Source organism: Balaenoptera musculus, chromosome 14 (genome assembly GCF_009873245.2).
Source record: "Balaenoptera musculus isolate JJ_BM4_2016_0621 chromosome 14, mBalMus1.pri.v3, whole genome shotgun sequence".
NCBI classification, from domain to species: Eukaryota; Metazoa; Chordata; class Mammalia; order Artiodactyla; family Balaenopteridae; genus Balaenoptera; species Balaenoptera musculus.
The window spans coordinates 87710408-87730808 of NC_045798.1; the positions used below are offsets into that span (position 1 = coordinate 87710408).

Consider the following 20401-nt stretch of genomic DNA (forward strand, 5'->3'; position numbering starts at 1 on the left):
GGAAAACTCACGTAACATGGTCAGATTTTAATTTTTAAGTTAAAGTTTATATATGTATATTAAAAATCTACATATATTCATTAAGCTATTATTGAATTTAAATGCCTAATAAAGCGACTGGCATCTAGAAGGCATTCAACAAATTGTAGCCTGCATAAAATAAAATTACATTCATGTTGTGAAATCTCTCACACGTTCTTTTTTCTCAAAATGCAATTTCCTCTTTGGATGGTAAATATCTTGCCGGCAAAGATGATGGAGTCTTTGCAGTCTACGAACTTTGCATTTTGTATAATTATCTGAAAAGAAAGAGTTTAATTTAGGCAAGTGGAACGCTATCCTAAGTATTTGGCTATAACTCAATTACTCAAATATGTGGCTGAAAATCAATTAACGTGTTATCTGCCGTGAATTCCACACCACCCACCCCTAACGGAAAAGTGCTGTGTCTTCATAGCATTTTGTGAACTTCTACATAATTTATTTCTGAAAATCTCTATGTCTTCAAAGTGAAGTACTGTGTGTCTTTACCCCCTTACCAAGAGAAATACCGTGTAAGACCTCGGTCCCAGCTGTCCACGTTTAATTCTGGTTCAATAATTAAAATGTATATAGCTTCATATTAATTCCCTGGAATAATGACATTCAGATCAACTCCCTTCCAGAAAATGGGATGCTACACAAGAAACAAAGTTAAGGGGTAACGGGAAAGGAACCCCACTTGTGCTCAGCTACTACAATTCCTCTCAGTTAAAAATAGGACAGGGCTTCCCTGGTGGCGCAGTGGTTAACGATCCTCCTGCCAATGCAGGGGACACGGGTTCGAGCCCTGGTCCGGGAAGATCCCACATGCCGCGGACCAACTAAGCCCGTGGACCACAACTACTGAACCCGCGAGCCACAACTACTGAGCCCAAGAGCCACAACTACTGAAGCCCATGTGCCTAGAACCTGTGCTCCGCAACAAAAGAAGCCACGGCAATGAGAAGCTCACGCACCGCAAGGAAGAGTAGCCCCCCCTCGCCGCAGCTAGAGAAAGCCCACGCGCAGCAACGAAGACCCAACACAGCCAAAAATAAATAAATAAATAAATTTATTAAAAAAAAATAGGACAGAGCTCATATTCGTAGTTCCAACTTCAGACATCTTAAAGTGAATTTCAAGTGAACAGGAAAGAAATTCTGCCCTGAGTGATTCAATGTAAGCCTGCAGTCCTGTGTCTGTTTTCCACTAACCTCCAAACCCAGCCATGGTTTGTCTAATAAAGGGATGTTTTAATCAGAACACTTGCATTTACTGTCATAGTGAAGCCCATCTGACTAGCAGATCCTCAGGCAAATGAATACCCATAAATTTCACGTGACTGGGTAGAAACTGCCTAAGCTCTTGAGTCCCCCAGATGTACGGCCAATTTGGGGTGACTGGCTCTGGGGCCTTCAATCATTCCCTAGATAAGAGCCAACTTATGAAATCTAACTCGTTGAGATGCATGTGAATTTAGAAAACTCTGCAAAGAAAGTCAGGCCCACACACTAAAGAACAGTGATCCTAACACCAGAAGTTCTCATTTCTCCTTTGAGTGGAAGTATCCCTTTGCCTAAACTTGCACACGTCTCCAAAGCACTGTTCTGTTGGGCCAATGAAACAGAAAAAGAGAAACAGTGCTTTTTATCAGAGCTGAACAATGTCGATCTGGACTTTGTTATCCTACCTGAACGCTAGTGGATCTTATTTTTTTTTAAAGTCCGATAAGTTTCCTGAACACTGATACTAGGAGTCCACAAGCAAGAGAGTAAACAGAATTCTAGTCTGTCTCAACACCATTTAACTATCCAAAAGAAGCATTTCAGTGACTGATAGGGCAAGATACGGAACGTGACCTTCAGTCTAAATAATAAACTTGCTGACCTGAACCTGGATTTACAGGCAGGAATAGCAGGTAAACCACAGCATCGTGGCAAAGGGCAGGACCAGCCCCAGGATGAGGAAGCAATTTCACCAGGTCTCACCTTCAAAAGTTGACAAAACTTAATAACCAAACGGAACAGCAGTCTTGAGACACATGGGGATACAGACGAGCTTTGCGCCGTCTCCTAAAACGGCAGGGTTTTGTGCCTACCTGTGGCAGGTAATAAATATCCCAACACAATGTGACTCCCTTGCAATTTTATACCTATAAATCTCCTTCCAGCTGGCTGCCAATCCACCCCCAAGCATACTCTGCAACACTCACAAAATGGCCCACTGTAAAGTCCTTCAAGGCAGGACCTGTGTCTCTCGCTGTAATTCCTAACAGCACATGAATAATATACGAATCACAGCCAAAAATACTGCTGACATGAAGGAACAAAAATTCATGACACTGTATTTAACCCTCATCTCCTTGAAAGAAGCATCCTTTAAAGGAGATCATTTGCTTTGAGTTACTTACTTTATTCTTCCCTCTGAGAAACACCTTTTCTGAACCATTATTGTTACCCATTTGGGGGGAAAGAATCTTCATTTTTCTTATTATTAATAGTATTACATGGAAATGACCTACTTTAAAAAGACTGATGAAACACACTGGTTCCAGATCCATTTTGAGGAAAAGAAGTTTTGCCTTTCCATCCACACGGCCCTCCTAAGTGAAAACCCCCTACGTCAGCGCTTTCACGAGCTTTGATACAGAGCTCAAAGTGTACTGAGCTCTCATCCAACAACCGTATTTCACATCCCCAGGACCTGGGAGCAGAAATGAGATCGGCACGAGTTCATCCATGAAGAATGCAGGGGGAGGCCCTGCAAAAGCACAATCTCAGAAAAATACTCTGTTCCTCCAACAAAGAGCATTTTGTTGGTGTCCTACCATCATTACAACAACGATGTACAAAATAATCAATGAACTCTGCCCAGGGTTTTCACTCCAGATACACTTTAAGCCCCCAAGCGAAGTTAACAGTTTCTATATTTTATAAAGTTGCTTTTTATATTGTGAGGTTAACAAAGCAAAAAGGTGGCAAATGAGGATAAAACAGGTTTAAGGCTTAATATGCTCAATATAAAGTACATCTATCTAATTGAATTAGACCATAATTCTCACCTCCTCTGTAACATAAACAGGTGATTTTTTTTAATGTGCAAAATGTAGGAAGAACCAAATGCTTTTTTATGCTGGATGTAAAGTTTAAACGTTTACATATTACCACTAGACGTGACAGAGAATAAACTGGAACCGTCCTTCTGTGTTCTGAAATTCTCGGGTTAAGTGACCTTCATCTGTAATTTAGTCTGCTTTCAGCTCCCTTTCTTTCGGGTACAAGGCACATTGTCCTTTAACCGGCCCTTGGGGGAGGCCAGCATCTCACCCCATTTCACAGATGAACAAGTAAAGGCATACCGGCTCCAGAACTGGCCAAAAGGCACCACGACTGGATGTTGGATTGGAAGCCAGAGGCTGCCTCTTACACTTCAATTCCTTCCCACACACCTGCAACCCGGGATTAACACTTCTGAGTTTCTGGATGCTACAGCAGAGGCGGGGCTCGGCAGCAGGGAACAGGGAGACAGCAAGGCTCCTGGTTCCCAGCGTGCTGGGCCAACTTACCAGGGACTCGCCGAGGGACAGACATGATGCGGCGTCAGGCCCCAGCCTCCCTTCAGCGCCCAGCGCCCCCCCCCCCCCGACCCCAGCTCCTGGCTTGAGAGTGGTAAAAAAGAACTTTTTCTCCCTTAATTAAGCTGCTCGGATTCGGCTGAGATATTTCCAAAGTATCGTATCTCCCCTTAGAGTCCTTGTCTACCAACAGCTGAACTGGAGGAGTGAAGGTTCCTCCTCGACCTCAGCACCAGGCCCTGGCTGACGGCAGGGGCGCCCGCCCGGGCAGCACCTCCAGCCCCACAGCTGTGCCATCTCCACGGGGGCTAAAGGGGCGAGTCCACATCGGGCTGAGCCCTAAGCGTGAGATCCACGCCAGATTTCCGAGGCTTAGTGTGGAATAAAGAGCGAAGACTGACTCAGCAGTAACTTTCATGTCATTTACGTGTTCAAGGAACATTTTGGATCTACCGGGTTAAATGAAACACATTATTAATTTTACCCACTTCTTTAACCATTTTCCATGGGGTAACTAGAAAATTGAAAACGACAGCAGCATTCTATTTACCAGGCAGCACTGTCTTAGCGTGCTGGTCAGCCTATTGCAGCCCCAAGGCCAAAGCCAGCCTGCCCGCCACCTGTTTTTGTGTGGCTCGTGAGCTGAGGATGGTTTTTACATTCTTAAGTGGCTGGAAAAAAATCAAAGGGAGATGAGTATTTTGTGACACATGAAATGACATGAAATTCCAGTTTCGGTGTCCACAAATAAAGCTTATTTCCTCACTGATGTGTTGTCTGTGGCTGCTTTTATAACTGCTACAAGGCAGAGTGAATTAGCTCTAACAAGAAGCTCTGGCCCACAGAGCCCAAAGTATTTATTATCTGGCCCTTTACAAAAAAAGGCTGCCAGTGGGGAGGGATAAATTGGGAGATTGGGACTGACATATACACACTACCATATATAAAATAGATAACTAATAAGAACCTGCTGTACAGTACAGGGAACTCTACTCAATACTCTGTAGTGGCCTATATGGGAAAGGAAGCTAAAAAAAGAAGAGTGGAGATGTATAGCATCTTTGCTATAGATGTATAGATTCACTTTGCTATATACCAGAAACTAACACAACATTGTACATCAACTATAGTCTAATAAAAATTTTAAAAAAGAAAGAAAGAAAGGAAGGGAGGGAGGGAGGGGAAGGAAGGAAGGAAGGGAGGGAGGGAGGGAGGAAGAAAAAGGCTACCGACCCCTGCCCTAGAGATTTGCAAATACAGACCCCAGTTTCCCAAGCTCAGGCCCCTCTGGGCTTTGGTGCAGGCTCCCTAAGCCGACCAGGAAAAGAGGCGGCTGAGGTGGGCCAAGCCCCCCTAGCTGGCTGGACGGCTGGACGCTGATGCAGGAGCTTCCCTGCTTCAAATCCCCAGACCACGCTCTTTCCTGATGGACTGATTACTCGAAGTCTCCGCTCACCTTCACAACAGACATGGCCATGTGCTGAGCAGGGGCCCACACGCTCAGGTGGCCAGTCCCAGCTCAGGGCACCCTTGACACTGGCTCCCAGCTCCTCCTGGGGATCCACCAGTAACCCCGGCCACCTAGAAAGGGGGAGAGGCCGGGAGGAGGAACACTGGCCTTCCACGATGTGATCTCCACAGTGACACAATTCCAGATGGTTCAGACCAAGACTCAAAGTCTCTAGGCTTCAATGAGCATAAGGAAGGTCAAACTCAAGGTGACTGCCCAGAAGATGGTCTGCTCAGATAACCCAAGTTCCTTAACCGCGAGAGTCTCAGTGGTTAAGGAAGTGGGGGGCAGGGGACTAGAATGACTTCCTATCTCCTAACTGTTACGAATACTAAACAAAATACACACAGAACGTGGGAGCCTTGCTCACAGCGGGTGTGAGATGGATGTTTGTGGAAAGGAAATGAGCCTTGGTAGAGCATTTATGAGCTATTTATTTGGGGGGCTGGTTTTTCAGGCATTCACCCAATTTGATTCACGTCTATAAGTCCTTGGTAGTAAAAATTAAACTTCTAATATAGCGAGAAACTGTTAATGCTCAATACCTGGGATCGTACTGTCATGGTGATTCAAAAAATAGCTCTCAACGCGGGGTACTACTGTGTTCTGATGCCCTCGGCTCCTTGTACCAGGGTAGCTCCAAGGAACCACCTTTGGAAAGCCACCGCAGACCTACCCTAAGAGCGTCATTGAAGACCGTCTACATGAAAACACGTGGCCTGTGAAAAAGGTCAACATACAAATCAACGTGAGGAGTCTCCTTTAGGGTTACAGGCTAGAAAAGGCTTCTCTTTCACAGAACCGGTGAGTTTTGCCCGTATTGTCAATTCGACATATAAATGGCCCTGTTTCACTCTTGTTTTAGTGACCAGAAAGCTCAGATTATAAATTTTGGTCCAAGTATATACCCACAGGACGGAACACGATGATCTGGATATGGAATCCTATTTTCCCCTTGTCAGGACCTATTATTTCATTTCCTTGTTCTTGACTTGTATTTATGTTTTACTCTATATTTAACGTAGACCTCAAGTGTTACCTCATACCCTTTATGGAATGGGGATAAACAAGCAAACTCTTCCTACCAACAGACGAATAACAGGATTTCAATCACCAGATTCTCCAACAAGCCTGCCAAAATCCTCACAGAAGGGCATACAGGATGATGTCCATACACCGATTAAATAAATCTCTACAATCTGAGTTTACATGGGTCATTACGTATTTTGAGAAATTTCTAGAAAAGTAGCAAACTACCTAGGGCATAGTGTCAGATAAATAATGAAAAAGTACTCAGTACTACCTTCTTCAGAGAAGGGGAAACAAATGCAAAATCTGGGTCTCAGTTTACTGATTTTTCCCCTTAAGAGAAAACCTAGAATGTTGGCTATGTTTGCCCACGTGGAGAACGCAAAGGAGACGGGTTTTCTAAGCGGCTCTCGCACGATGAAGACAAATTCACTGCACCCTGGCCCAGCTCCCAGTTTGCCGGAGCGGGCAGAGGGAACGGATCCCCTACACAGCATCCAGGAGCAGAGCAAGACCCCGCCAGCCAGGCCCACGGGTGCTGTGGCCACCTGTCTGAACTGCCATCACCAGCAGGGAAAAGGGAAGCGTGGGCTCACCGTGGTCGGCTTGCCCCTCTCCCCCACCTGTCTTCCTCTTCCTTGCCATCTCGTCCCACCTGCACCAAAGATGTGCACAAGGGAAGGTGCCCACCTGCTCTGGTCTCCCCTGTGGCTCTCCCCAACCCACCTGGCAGTGACCCGCTGCATCGCGATGAGAGCCCAGCCCTGCACGTGCCCTGCTCTGCACCAGCGTGCACTTCACCTCTGCCGCGGCCTCAGACAGGAGGCCCACCAGAGACTGCGGGTCTATCTCAGCCATCGCTGGTCCTCGAGGACCCCTTTCCCTGCGATGTTTTGCTGGCTTTTTTCTTCTAGGACTTTCTATCCCCTGCTGGTGATTTGCTTTCTGTATTTACTCTCTTATAAAAAGTGATGGCAGTAGGGTGTTAACCATTGGGATACCCGAGAAAATCTGTACCCGGGCCCCGTGCTGAGCTGGGAACGGGTGCCCACAGCTGCCAGGTCTTGGGTGACAACAGGGCTTCCCCGTTTCCTCCCAGTCTGAGCTCGGTGATGCTGGGTGGCCTTGAAGTGGGACAGTTTATCCAGTTCTCCCACTAACACGATATCCCCATGGAGAGCTGCAAAAATTTAGTCAACATTTTTTCTTCTCTCTGGAGACAGATTTAAGCAACAGAAAGTGAAACGGAAGTGGAGCCCTCTCCCTCCTGTCCTAAATAACCCACCACTCTGCTAGGTCTACACTCGCAGAGCTCGATCAGCCCTGCACCTTCTCGACAAGCTCACTGTGAACTCAGACGGCGACCTCACTTTCCTCTGTGCGCTCGGCACGGGGTACCAGGAAGAGACCAGACTGCGACTCAGGAAACCTGGGTTTGAGCTCAACTCCATCACTGTGGCCTCAGCCGAATCACTAAGTCCTTCTGCAGTTCAGTACCTGTAAAATGTCCAGATTCACCCCCAAATCATCTCTAAGTCAGCTGCAAATAACACACATATAACCCTCAGTATGAGCCTTTTTAAACAAGTCCAAATAGAAGTAACATAAATGTACAAAGAAAGGTAAACAACCAGGAAAGTCAATGTTTCCCTTCATGGTCATTCTGTAGAATCAACTGAAAACTCCCGACAGACATGAAAACCCTACTCTGGAGCAATGCACCCCCGTAACCTGCTCGGGCCACGAAGGTACAGCTCAGTAAGCGTCTAAATGGTGCCTCTGTGGCCCCAAAGATCTAATGCACTTTCCAAAATAGTCTACTATTTCCATGGACACTGGAAAGACCTAATTTAACCGCTGGCTGAAATGCATACTCTCAACTGCCCTCTGAACGTTTGTAGCTAAATGAACACGGATGGTCCAATGGACTCCCACGTGCACAAAAAATCCCTAATTCTAACTGCTGTAACCTCTTTTTTTTAACCAATCCCTACAGATACTTTAAAATGTGTAGCTATTAGAAAAATTAACCTTCCTTTGTAAAGTTCAAATTTTAAGCAGCCCATAATCTTTCATCAACCTAGAAAATAACTGATAAGCCAATCTTCCTGTAAAACCCTTAACAGACTCTGCTTTTCTGTCACCAGGGTAATTTACTGAGGCCAATTTTAATCCTACCACTAAACCACTAATCCCATGACTCTGCAGAATTGTCCCAAGTTTACGTTGCTATGGCAAGTATTTTTACATTAGGAATTCAGTTATTTACTCATAGTTGTGTTTTTCAAGTTGGTTTTAGAAATGAGGTCATCGTCCTTGCCTCTTGTTTTAAAAAGTAAAAAGCCATGTCTGAACTAAGGAAGCCACTTGAGCACCTGGCTGGGTCATCACAATAACACTAATTTAAATTACGCTTGGTGTTACTCCAAGGAACAAATTATCACCGTTATGCTAATGGTCATGCTAAAGACATGAAAAGCTCTGGTATAATGAATCTCCATCTGGTGAGACTATGATTATCAATGTGAATGATCATATTTTCTCCAAATGGCACAAAAACCGCCCCAGGTCACTGACGGTGTCAATATAAATGATGTGTCACCCAAAGCAGTCTTCATTCACACCGCTCAGATTCTCTGAGAGGTACCTTCCCATCCACATATGCCCACATACGCTTTACAGGCAACACACATGAATGAGTATAAATGTGTTTACTTCTCTCCTTAAAACAGGAAACACAGTACGATTAAAACTAATGAGACAGATTCAGCAGGAGACTATCTGGACACACATGAGCTTTGGTGGGCAACTCCACAGCCATACGGGACCTTAAAAATGGAGGCAGAGATCTTGATTCTCCACGTCCACAGCTTCCTGAGACGTGGCATCTAGCAGAGGAGCTACCCTTGTGATTAAATCCATGTCTATCTGAAAATTCAAAATAACACGTGTAAACAAAACAAGATGAAAACATCTAGATAATCCCAGAACAGCACCACAAAAGTTTAAACTATGGAAGAGGATCACCCATCTGTCCATTGGTTCATCCATCCATTCAAAAAAAAACAGCTAATTCTTTAAGGGGAAAAAAAAAAAACACCACATTTTTTTTTAGCTCTAGGTTAAAGTCACCAGAATAATCAGGAACGAAAGAGTGAAAAGTCCTGTCTCACTAGCCCAACTTTCAACCTATTTACAACCAGCAGAAGTTTTAACTACTCACTTTGGGCTGTGTGTCTTCCTGAATCAACACAATCAGCCAACATTTAATGTCAAACTCTTTCCCACAAAAATTATTTCAGGAAAAAAAAGTGACACTTGCTCACAGCCCTCAAATATCAACAGAATGAGAAGCTGCTAGAGACAGGACAGCCTCTCGGCACATCTCTGGATGCATCCTTCACTGCCCTAACTTTCGAAGAACATTCTGGAGTGCTGAAATGAATCAGTACCTCATGCAGCCCAAGTCAGCCCAAGTAACGTAGGTTAAACAGTGCCATATGGCAAACACAGGCACATGTTGCCCTTTTCTGAGACAAAGGACAAAAATTCCTAAACAAATATCCCTTCCTTTCACATGGGAAGAGGTGAAGAGGGGAGGCTTTTTCAAGCGAGACAAATAACGCTGAAAAAAGCTTTCTTCTTTAATTCTTAGTGCCTAAGAAAAAAACTAGAGTTTTACCAGAGAACCTCAGTTTTTCAGAGTCTCCCTTCAACTACGTCCTGAAAGCTAACACCACAAGTTAGCCTAGCTCCCCATCCCCTAAATGAGCAAGAAAATAACAAGACAGCTGCATCCGAGGGCTGAGCTGACAACAGCAGTCCTCCGGGTGCCAGAAACGGTGCGAGACAAGCCTACCTGCTTTTGAAGGAATAAAACACCAGCTTACTTTCATCTTGAAAATAAAATACATTAATATCTCAACCGACTTCCAACACTCCATTGAGTTGGTGTCTGAACCTCACAATCACATAAAATACATGTCTCTTAAAGTCAGTTTTTGGAACGCAATGACTTGATTAAATTCCTGACAGCAAACCATCATCAACAACAACAACAGAACAGAAAGAAAAAGAAAGAAAATCTACCGAATGAACACATATTTGAAATATACAGTAAAACGTATCTAAACCCAGTGGAGCTGCTTTGTAAATTGACTTTTTTGACTCACCGGTGTGGTGTTTTACTCATCATTTTACACATATTTACATGTTTGGGTTCTAAAAATAGTTGCGTTTCTAATTACTTCTGCTTTGTAATTTTCAGTACCATTGGCACTGAAGACTAAATGCCAGCTCTTTTTCAGAAAACTACTTTTAAGGGATATTGAAAGCCACAAAATTATACTTCGTTACGATTCCAATGTATGCTACTGGAAAACATTTCATTCTGGACATAAATATGACAGCCAGCACTAGCTTTGGAAAGAAAAGCTTCAGCTGTTCAAATCACGTGTAGCCAGATGCAAGGGATAAAGAATACACAAAACAGACAGTTGCAACTGCTAATTTTTACCAGTCCCTCTAAAATATACTTGATATACCTTAGCAGATAGTGTAAATTTCAAATACAAGCAGTGCATTTATAGTGCCTATATATGTATCCTCCCTATGACTATTTAAGTCATAACCCTCAAATAGTCCTCTCCTGAAGAAAATTAATTTTAAAATAAAGGTGCTTTTAAAAGAACTGGATGAGACATTTTAAATTTATGGTGAAAGTTTTTCTTTATTTTTCCCATAAGGTTTGTTGTATTAAGAGATTCTTCTTTAATAAACATTTGATGTGACTCCTTTCTTAACATGGGCTCGTGACAATTTGCCGATATTTCTGAAAACTGTAAGGTATTCATAGCTAGAGTCAGAGGATAAAGAGGATGCCCTCCCATAAATCACTCCCTCCTCTGGTGAGAGAGGTAGAGCGGGATCTCAGCTCACTCAGGGCAGAGGTCACTCCTCCATCAAAGAGAAATGTCCCACCTCCCTACCTCCCCCCCCCACCCCCGGCCACAATTCACTTGTTCCTGGGTCCAGAGAGAATGGAGGCAAAGGCTTGAATCTAAAAAATGCTGTCACTCTTGTGGTCCCAAGGCTCATTCAAACCCTAACAGGCTGCTGCCAACATACTGCTGGTCATCAGATGGAAAAGGTTGGGGGTGACATCCCCAAGGAGAAGACAGGAGGGAGAAGAGGGCCACCGTCACCTGTGTGACTCATGCCACCAGTTAGCACCAAGCCCAGCGCAGAACAAGAGTCGAAAAATTGCTGGTACCCAAACTCCAGAGCAGACAGAATGGCAGCCCAGGGATGCACAGCCACACTCCACATTCACATCTGCCTTCTCAAAGCTCCATCCTGCTAGCCTATCTCCATACCACACGTGGAGATGTATTCCAAACACCACCTGATCAGACTTCCGAACAAATCCACCTCCTGACACGGCTCTATTCACTTGAAAAATGCAAATCCAAATGAGATGATGTTTCCTACCAAGAGCATAAGGGTCTGGGAGCTAAAGACAGTGATGCAGTGAATTCTTCCTGTTTAGACATTAATAATTCCGGAAGAAAAGATCAAAGGTGCCCAGTGCTAAGCAAGCCAAGGCAGGTCCATGTGCTGGGTGCTAGTTCTGCCGTCGGTGTAAGTACAGCGAGGGGGACAGAGGCAGCGGGGCCAGGGCAACGCAGCACACAGGCCCACTAGTATCCTCTGGACGGCATTCAGTAAGAAGAGAGTTAATGGAACTTTCCCCACAGCCTCTAGAGCTTGTGAGGGGGAGGGGTTAGGGCAGCAAAGAGATGCATTTTTTGAAAGAATTGATTGTGTCAGAAAAAGTCCATCCAAGTGCTAAAAGGCATAAACATTTAGAGCATGTAAGATGTCTGCTTTTGAAGAAGGAATGTTACTTCTATGTTCAAATATTTATAACTGCAGATATCTGATCAAATACATTTCACTTTCTTCTGCTTTCTACCATTAGTTCTATGCCTTCAGCTGAAATCTATGCCTATCACCGAGAAAGGTTAGCTGTCTCCAGCTAAATTTGGCCATCAAACACCAATGAAAAAGTTATTTGTTTCCTGCACAACAGAGTTGCTTTATTCAGTTGGAAATCTAGCTACATTATAAGCAAAATATCACTTTTAATGATATAAGTAAAACCAATGTTGAAAATGGAATAAAAACCAAAAGAGTGCAGTGTCTTGAACACTGAAAACAAATATATTATGAAAGGAAAGTACACACGTCTGGACAAGCTCCTTCCCGCCGAACAGAATCAGCTTCTATTTCAGTTTCCTATTTCTATGCCATTAAGGTATAATGCAGCTGAAACTCTAAACACAATCTCCAGCCAGACTTACAGCCACTCCCACAAAATTCTTAATAAGAGTCCTTCTGGTAAATTATGAATAAGACCCATAAGTATCCTGGAAAATGAATAAATAAAAATCCACAGCAACCCAATAAACTGAGCACTGGTTTTTCAAGAACTACCCATGACTAAACTCTACTTAAATTCCTAGGTCACATTATCATTTTTCCCTGTTTAGTAACGCTGAAAACCATCTGTTAGAGTTTACCCCACTTTGAGTTCTTCTTTAAAGAAGTCTCCTTTTCTTTTTCACATAATTGTTGCTAAACTTAATCTCCCCATTAAATGCTCCACCTGTTAAGACTCAAATATCTCCACGAAGGAGCAAGTAAGGTAAATGAAGTTAAAGTTTAATTCACGGAAGTGGAGACAAGGTGATTTCAGCATCGACCTGTTTTCACAGACATCTCCCATTCTATTCACTCTGGGTTGGTCTCTGAGATGTCTCATAAAGTTAGAAATGTGGGACTTCAGAGCCCCAAGGAAACTTTAATCTCTAAATTAGTCAGTCAACTTTTAAAGGTCCTCTACAAATAACAATGGGATTAAGACTAGTGATGAAAACTATTCTCAAGTCATCACTGACTAGTATCAGTTACACATCCAAAAGTTAAAAGTCCTTGATGGAGCAAGTTTCAGTATACTAAGCCATTTGGAAAGATTATGCTGACAAACAAAAGCTTTCGGAAATGAAACGAAGCAAAACTCCTCTCTCTTTTCCCACTGCTGAATCCTGTACCTACCAAATATGCTCCTTGGCTGTCCTGTTTCATTTTACAGACATTCGCATTCTTCTCAGTTAGCTTTATGGCACATCCCTTGGGCTTGTTATTTTTTTTAGAATGTTAATGTGCTCTAAACGTTTCATTTTATTCAAATTAGCAAGTTTAACAAAATAAAGCCTTACTAATGAACTAAGACAAATACCAGACATAATATAGTTGTACCTTAACACATCAAAATTCTAATTCCATTACCAAAATACTGGAGTCTCGCGCAGAGCTCAGGGTCTCCCAGGGTCCATTCAAGACAGCGTGGGAGTTGCTCTCGTGAAACTGTCCTTCTCCAGGACCCGAACTCTCAGACCCAGGCACGGCCGGCCAGCTCCGCACCCTCCAATTTCGCACACAGGCGGGGAAACTGCGCAGCAGTGGCATGTGGGATAGTTAATTCTGGCCAGTCTGTGTCAATATAAATAACACAGCTATTTTGACGCCACAATCAAAGAATGCAAGAGAAAATGAAGGAGGAACAAACAAATGATAAAACGACCTCTCTTTTTTTGCGCGGCAGTAGAAAGATCCTACCAAATAGCATGCATGCCTAGTTCCTTAAAGTAGCACTTACATTCCTAAACCAAAATACTCCGATCATACTAACAGGAAGGCATGAAAAATAATCTGGCGAAGATCCTGCTGGGGGAATAACCACCCTTGCTTCTCCTCCGGTCAGACCTTTAATGGTATTTATCACACCGCCACGGGGTGGGAGCGCCTCAATGTTTAAGTCATCTTTAATCAAGACTGGAGACCTACGGGCAGGTTCATGGGGGAAATGCCGGTCTGTTGCACGTTTAATGAAGACTTTTGTGACCTGCCGTTAGGTCGGCGCGGTGCGCGGCCCAGGGTCCCGCAGCCCTGCCCTTTGTTACGCGGTGGACCCCGCCGGCAGGCCCGGCCCCCAGCCACGGACACCCCGGGGCTTCCAGCCGCAGCCCAGAGTGCACGCGGGCTCCCCACGGCCGACACGCACCAGGTCCCACGCGCACGACGCAGCAACTCCACGCGCGGCCGCCCCGCACGGGGACGCCCGGGCCCGGTGCCCACCAGCCCCTCGCGCCCAAATCCGCGCGCCGCCCGCGGCCCGGCACCAGGTCAGGTATGAACACTTATGTAATCGCCCGGGGGCCACGCCTCTCCCACCGCCCCACCTCCGCCAGGACAAAGTGAAGTTTAAAATAGAAACCAATTACCTGGCCTCCGCCGCGCCTCGGCCCCCGGAGCGCGGTCCGCGCCGCCGCGCACACCCCCGCCCCAGCCGGGTCCCAGCGCAGCCCGCCCCCCCCCCGGGCCCCCGGCCCGGCCAGGCCCGGCCCGGCCCGCACTCCCCCGCCCCGCGCAGACCCCGCCCCAGACCAGGCCCTCACCCCCCGGCCGGGCCCCCCAGTCTCCCGCCCCAGAGCAGCCCCGGGCCCTGCACTCCCCACCCCCAACCTCATCCCCCGCCCCCTCCCGCCGGCCCGTTCCCTCCCCAGTCAGACCCTCTCCTGCCCGCACGGACCCCCGCCTTTGTTACGGTGCGAAGTTGGGCCGTGGGTCCCCGTCTCTTTCACTTCTTGGGTTACAGTGTAGGCGTGTGACGTCCGCTCCACATGACGGGGGCGGGGGGCGGGCGCCGGGGGGAGGGGGGCGGGCCGGGCCCTCCCCCACCTCCCCGCCCCGCCCGCCCCGCCCACGGCCCTCCCCCAGTTAGCCGGGCCGCGAGAGGCCGCCGCCCCCGGGGCGGGCAGGTAAATGCCCCCGCCCCCGCCCGGCCCCCGCCTGGCCCTCGCCTCCCCAGGCGCCCCAGGCCCAGCGCCGCACCAGCGGGAGAAACAGAAATAGGAATGATTTAATCTAGCGACGCCTCCCCCTTCTGCCCATTCCTCAATCCGCGAGCTCACAGAGATTGGGGGGCGGGGGGAAGAGAATCGAGTCGTACTCGGACTTAGGGGGCGGAAATGGCCCGGGCGGGAGGCGCGGGGCTCTGGACACCACCTTGTAACCGAGTTAGGATCTTGATGGGAGAGGACGAAGGTCGCCCGGGGTCGCCCGTGGACCCTCCGGCAGACCTCCGCGCGGCTCTGCAGCCGGACACACCGTGCGTGGACCAGGCCGGGTCGCAGGGTGCCTCCCAGGGGTCTCGGGGAAGCAGGGGGCACATGTGGGTCCTTAACCCGTTCCCTGCAGCATCGCCATCCATCCCAGAGCGAAGCAGCACAGCCACTCCAATACTGAACAGAGATGCTATATGGCTAGTAGCATGTGTCCACACACAACACTACCAGTATTCCTAGGGAAGTTGGTGCCGGGTTAAACCCGTAGGAAACGTGTGGCGGCCCGTGACGCGCTCCGCCCGTGAATGTGCCCATTGTGCGCGGGAGCCACGGCCAGCCCTTCGCATTCATAAGTCGGGTGGGCAGCAGAACTCTGACTGACCATGAGCAGGTCACATTCTAGCCTTTGCCATGGACTAAGTATCAACTGCCAGTGAGAAAATAAAATTTGAAGTTGGAAGGTCCATGCTGCCCTTCACTTTTACAGTTAACACCAGTTTCAACAATCCTCGACCTGGCTACGCTTAGCGCCCGGCGAGTGGACTCCATCCCTCCGACCCCAAGAGCGCAGGGCGCGCCTGCCGCGTGGGAACGTGACGGAAGGAACCACACATTTCGATGCCCCAGTCTCTGAGAAGCACAATCGCATCACTCCTTTTCTTCCCTGTCTGCAGGTTTCGACTTGAATCCGAAAGCACTTCTTACGCCCATTCTTTACGGGGGGGACACTCGGAGGAGGGAGGGTCTCCATTTGGACTGCCACGTGCCCACCTAGCTGCAAAGACTCAGATAAAAGCGTGTCCACGTCTACAGTTCACAACTGTGCAAATCAGGAGCCTGAGGACGCGCGGGGCTGGTCGGATTTAACAGTGTGCAGACACATGGGCGCATGCACGCGCGCGCGCGTACACACTCACACCCCAAATTACCTCCGGGATGGAGAAAGCCGCTGCGGATTGGCCGGGAGAGCCGTCACTCACACCCAGGGGGCAGGGAGACTTCGCAAGGCTGTTTCCTTTTTTTCCCCTTCCCTACCGTTTCATTTATTGGTAAAACAACAGCAGAGGTCTGAAACTTAGCCATCTGCGCCGAGAGAGAGTTTGCCTTCGTTAACGAGGGGGGGCGTCAGACAATATCCGTTTAAATATATTTTGTACTTCCTCAATGGATGAAAGGGGAAATTAGCAATCGGGGTGGGGGAGGACAGGGAGAGCGCAGCGAAAAGGAGGGGGTCATCCGGGAGGGGATGGACGCAGGGTGAAGCTGTTCTCAACACCCAAAAGGGACTTTGACCTTTCATTGATCTCGAAATTAAAAAATGTTCTTCACAGGTCAGATTAGAACAAACGCTGGTCCTAATTTATGAACTCATTATTTTAATTTTATTATTTAAGCATGCGCCAGCACTCGTGTTTCCTTAAGAAAGAACTGACCTATTTTTGGCTGGAGATAAACGATCATGTTAACAGATGTTAATCTTGTAATCTGTTTTTCCTGTAAGCACTTTAGATACCCGGGTTTCAGACCTTAAAAATAACATCTTTTCCAAAAAGACCTGACGTCACAATTCACTCCCTGAAAAATCACTCCCCCTCTCCAGTTTTTTTCCTCCGCAATGATCTCAAAGACATTAAATCTTTTCCACTTTATAAACGCTGATTTGTTCTGCCTCGACTCCCACAGGCTTTTATTTGCATTTCAAATTCCACAGGTTACACCAGTCGCCTTTTCAAAAAATGTAAACCAACAATGAAGCAGCAAATGGCTTTTTGTGCATCTGGATTAAATAAGGCACAGAATGAATATATTTTAAAAGAGGGCTGAGCAAGTTGATCTTTGCACACCCGGAGACCAAGTAATTCTTTATCAGTAAGCCCAGCGGAATGAGTAAAACACAGACACACAACCCCAGAAGCCCCTGGTCACATCCCGGTCTGCTGCGGGGAGCTTATTAACGCTGATAATAAGCGAGGCTGACTTACAGACCCACATTTTTCGGGTAAAAGGCTCGGTCTCTCGGGTCCCTAATAGCAAGGCTCCACCGGCTCCCCAGCCCACCAGGGCTGATTGTCACCGCACACCAACCTTCCTTCATGAACCACTGTTTTAAATACCCAACTCGGCTGTCTTTTAACAAACTTATTCATACAAAGTTTCTTTAAAACTCGACGAGGCGGTTCAATCTAAATACTGATCGTAACTCTTCAGTAGGTTAGCTCCCCCTGGAAATGGCAGAGGAGGCGCTTTTGCACCCTCCCCAACACACACCCCAAGTATTCTTTTCTAGTATATACGCGGGTATACAGCGCGATCACTACCTCCTCCGCCCCCAGCCACGCCAGGCTGGGTGCCTCTCCGAGGAGCCCCTGCCACGCAGACCCCCCTCTCCCCACCCCGCCTCAGTCACTGCGAGAACCCTCGTCCCCAACCCCACCCCGGCCCTAACTTCCCTTCCGGGCTCTCACTTCTTTAATGTTAGGGTCACTTATGCGCTCCCAGCTGATGGGCACGCAGCCAGGGGAGGGGGGGGAACAACGCCCCTCCCCGCAAGCACGTCCCCGAGGCAGCAGCGCTCGGTGCCCACTGGCATCGACCCCATCAACCAAACCCTTAATAACTGAAGCGGCTCCTCGGGCCCCGAGGCCCCATCACCCACCTTCATTAGCCGGAGCGTTTTACTTTAAAGTAAGGCAATTTGCTCTTTGTCTCCTAATGGATGGAGAGCGCATCCGAGCTCCCCTCCTCCCGCGTCGCCTTTGACGAAGTGTACAAAGCCGGAGCCTCCTCCGCGCTCCCACCCCGCCCCTCCACTGCGGTAAAAGCCACCTCCCGGGCGCTCGCTGGGCCGCCCGAAGTTGCATCTTCCCTCTCCCGGAATTGCGGAGCGGAGCAACTAGCCAGCGGGAAAGCGAACCGCCCTCCCCGCGCCCTGGAGTCCCTTCCCGGAGCCCCGACCCCCGCGGCGCACGCCGGGTCCCCCACACGTCGAGGCCTGGTCCCAGCGCCCCCCGCCCTCCCGCGGGCCCCGCCGCGCCGCCACCCCGGCCCCTACCTTGGCGGGGAGGCGGGCGGCCCGGGGAGGAGGACGCGCACGCCCCGCGCCTCTGAAGGTGAAGCCGAGCGCCCGAGGCGCGGAGCCGAGCGCTGCACTAGACCGACCGCGCCAGCTGCGCCCGGGCGCGGGGGACGCGCGAGGGCGCGCGGGGCCCACCACGCGCCCGGCCCCCTCCCCGCGCCGCCCGCGCGCGCCCCGGACGCGCCCGCCCCGCGGGGACCCCGGCGCCGGCCGGGCTCCGGGGGTTGCGCGGCGCGGGGAGGGGACCGGGCCCCAGCGGCCCGGCGCAGGCCCGAGGCTTCCCCCAGCCCCGGAATGGTCTGCCCTGTAGGAAACGCACACGCTCCACTATTGTCTCATCAGCACAAAGTTCTGCCACACTGCGGGGCAAGTCTGGAGGCTCGCGATGACTCAGACACTGATAATTCTTCCCCTAATAGCACTGAATCCCGATCCCAGCGGCTAGTTGTCGCCCCTTATTCCCAAGGACTAGCGCTGCCGCAGATCCAGTTACGGGAAGCTGTTTACGCGCGCACACGGATACACACACAGGCACGCACCCATACGTGCAGGCGTGCTGGGAACGCATGTTCAGCCGGCTTGGGCACCTGAGCACTACGCCCGGAATCCAGATTTATAGGCGGGTATCCTTCCGGTGGTCCCAGCCGCGCGTGCTTTACAAACCGCTTAGGGTGTGCGTTTCACCTAACTTCCTGATAAAGGTGCTGGGGGTATTCAGACACAGGGTATCTGCAGATGAAGTCCGGAATCAAGATGGGGTCCCACTGGAAAGACTTCAGAACAAGGATTCTGCTGTCTGGCAATTTTAAAATGCCTGTTGTTTTTTATTTTTATCCTTGAAAAGCTCCACTTTAATTTTTGTTTTTCAAACTCCACTTTCTCACCCCAAGTACTACTCTCCGTGGGCCGTAGTTAGTTGCACTAAGTCGAGTCTGAGAATGGAAATCCCAATTTGACTCCAGAAAGCTTTAAGGGGGGTGGGTGGCTGCCGAGGAGAAGGGGTGGGAGGGGGCAGATGGAGGGGAAGGAGGAGAGGTGAGGGGGGGAGGCTGTGGGAGCGGGAGACACCCCCCGCCCCGCACGCGCGAGCCAGGGGTGACGTAGATCCAGGGAGCGGTGGCCTGCGCGGAGTAACGTTGCCCTCTCCCACCGGGCTCCTGGCCGTGTTCTGCTCACCTCGTGACAATCCGCAGTGGAGATGGATTCCATCCAAGATACGGCCGTGGCTCTGCTGTGGAGGCCGCGCTACAGTCCAGGCCTTACCTTCCGCGGTGGCATTTCTCTCGGAGCCTAACGTTCGCTAATGTTCACGGCTGCTGCAGCAGCTCGGGGGCCGGCTCCAGCTCAGGGCATTTACAACAGAAACCACTACGGACCCGCGCCCAGGAAGGGACTTGTGCCTGCAAAGCTGGACTCTCAGCCAGTGGGCCATTCTGCATGTGTGCAACGTGAGTGCAGGGTGTGTGATGTTTGTGCGTGTGTGTGCATGTGCGTGCGTTTCCACGAAGCAAGGGAGTGGGGGGTAGAGAGACAGGGAGGGAGCAAGACGGCTGAGAACCTTTGCGAGAAGGATCCCTGATCATAAAGTATGATTAATGATCTGCACTAATGCGGAGAGCAGGCATGGTAAAGGTCGTTGACGATTGTTGCTGGTTTCAGCCTGAATGCCTAAGTGCGATGTATTCTTGAACAATCAAATTTAAGCCCGATTCACAGAAAAGTATTGAAGTGCCCACAATTCTTTACAATGCAGAGTAAAAATGCACAAATAAAATTATCCCCCCGTTGCAACTGATTACATGGATATAAATGTCATATAGAGACGTACTATCCCGTATATGTGTATGCACCCCCAAAGAGATTAAAATTTGCCTATTGAAACTTTAATACTTTTTGTAGTATTTTGGAATGGATTTGAGTCCATGGTAAAAATTCTTACGTCTATTTAAGACTACAGGATTGCACTAATAACTTCCATGTGTGGAAAATTGACAAGTTAGACC

General features: G+C 48.5%; 1 protein-coding gene across 4 annotated transcripts in view; it reads right to left on the minus strand.

The window, feature by feature from the left end:
- ZNF516 (zinc finger protein 516) overlaps positions 1-18459 on the minus strand; it is a 113661-nt gene extending 95202 nt beyond the window's left edge. For all 4 annotated transcript variants that reach the window (XM_036875066.1, XM_036875065.1, XM_036875063.1 and 1 more), the window contains exon 1: positions 18375-18459. The gene's annotated coding sequence lies outside the window, so the exon portion shown is untranslated. The remainder of the gene's footprint in view (positions 1-18374) is intronic.
- Positions 18460-20401: the final 1942 nt, after the last annotated feature.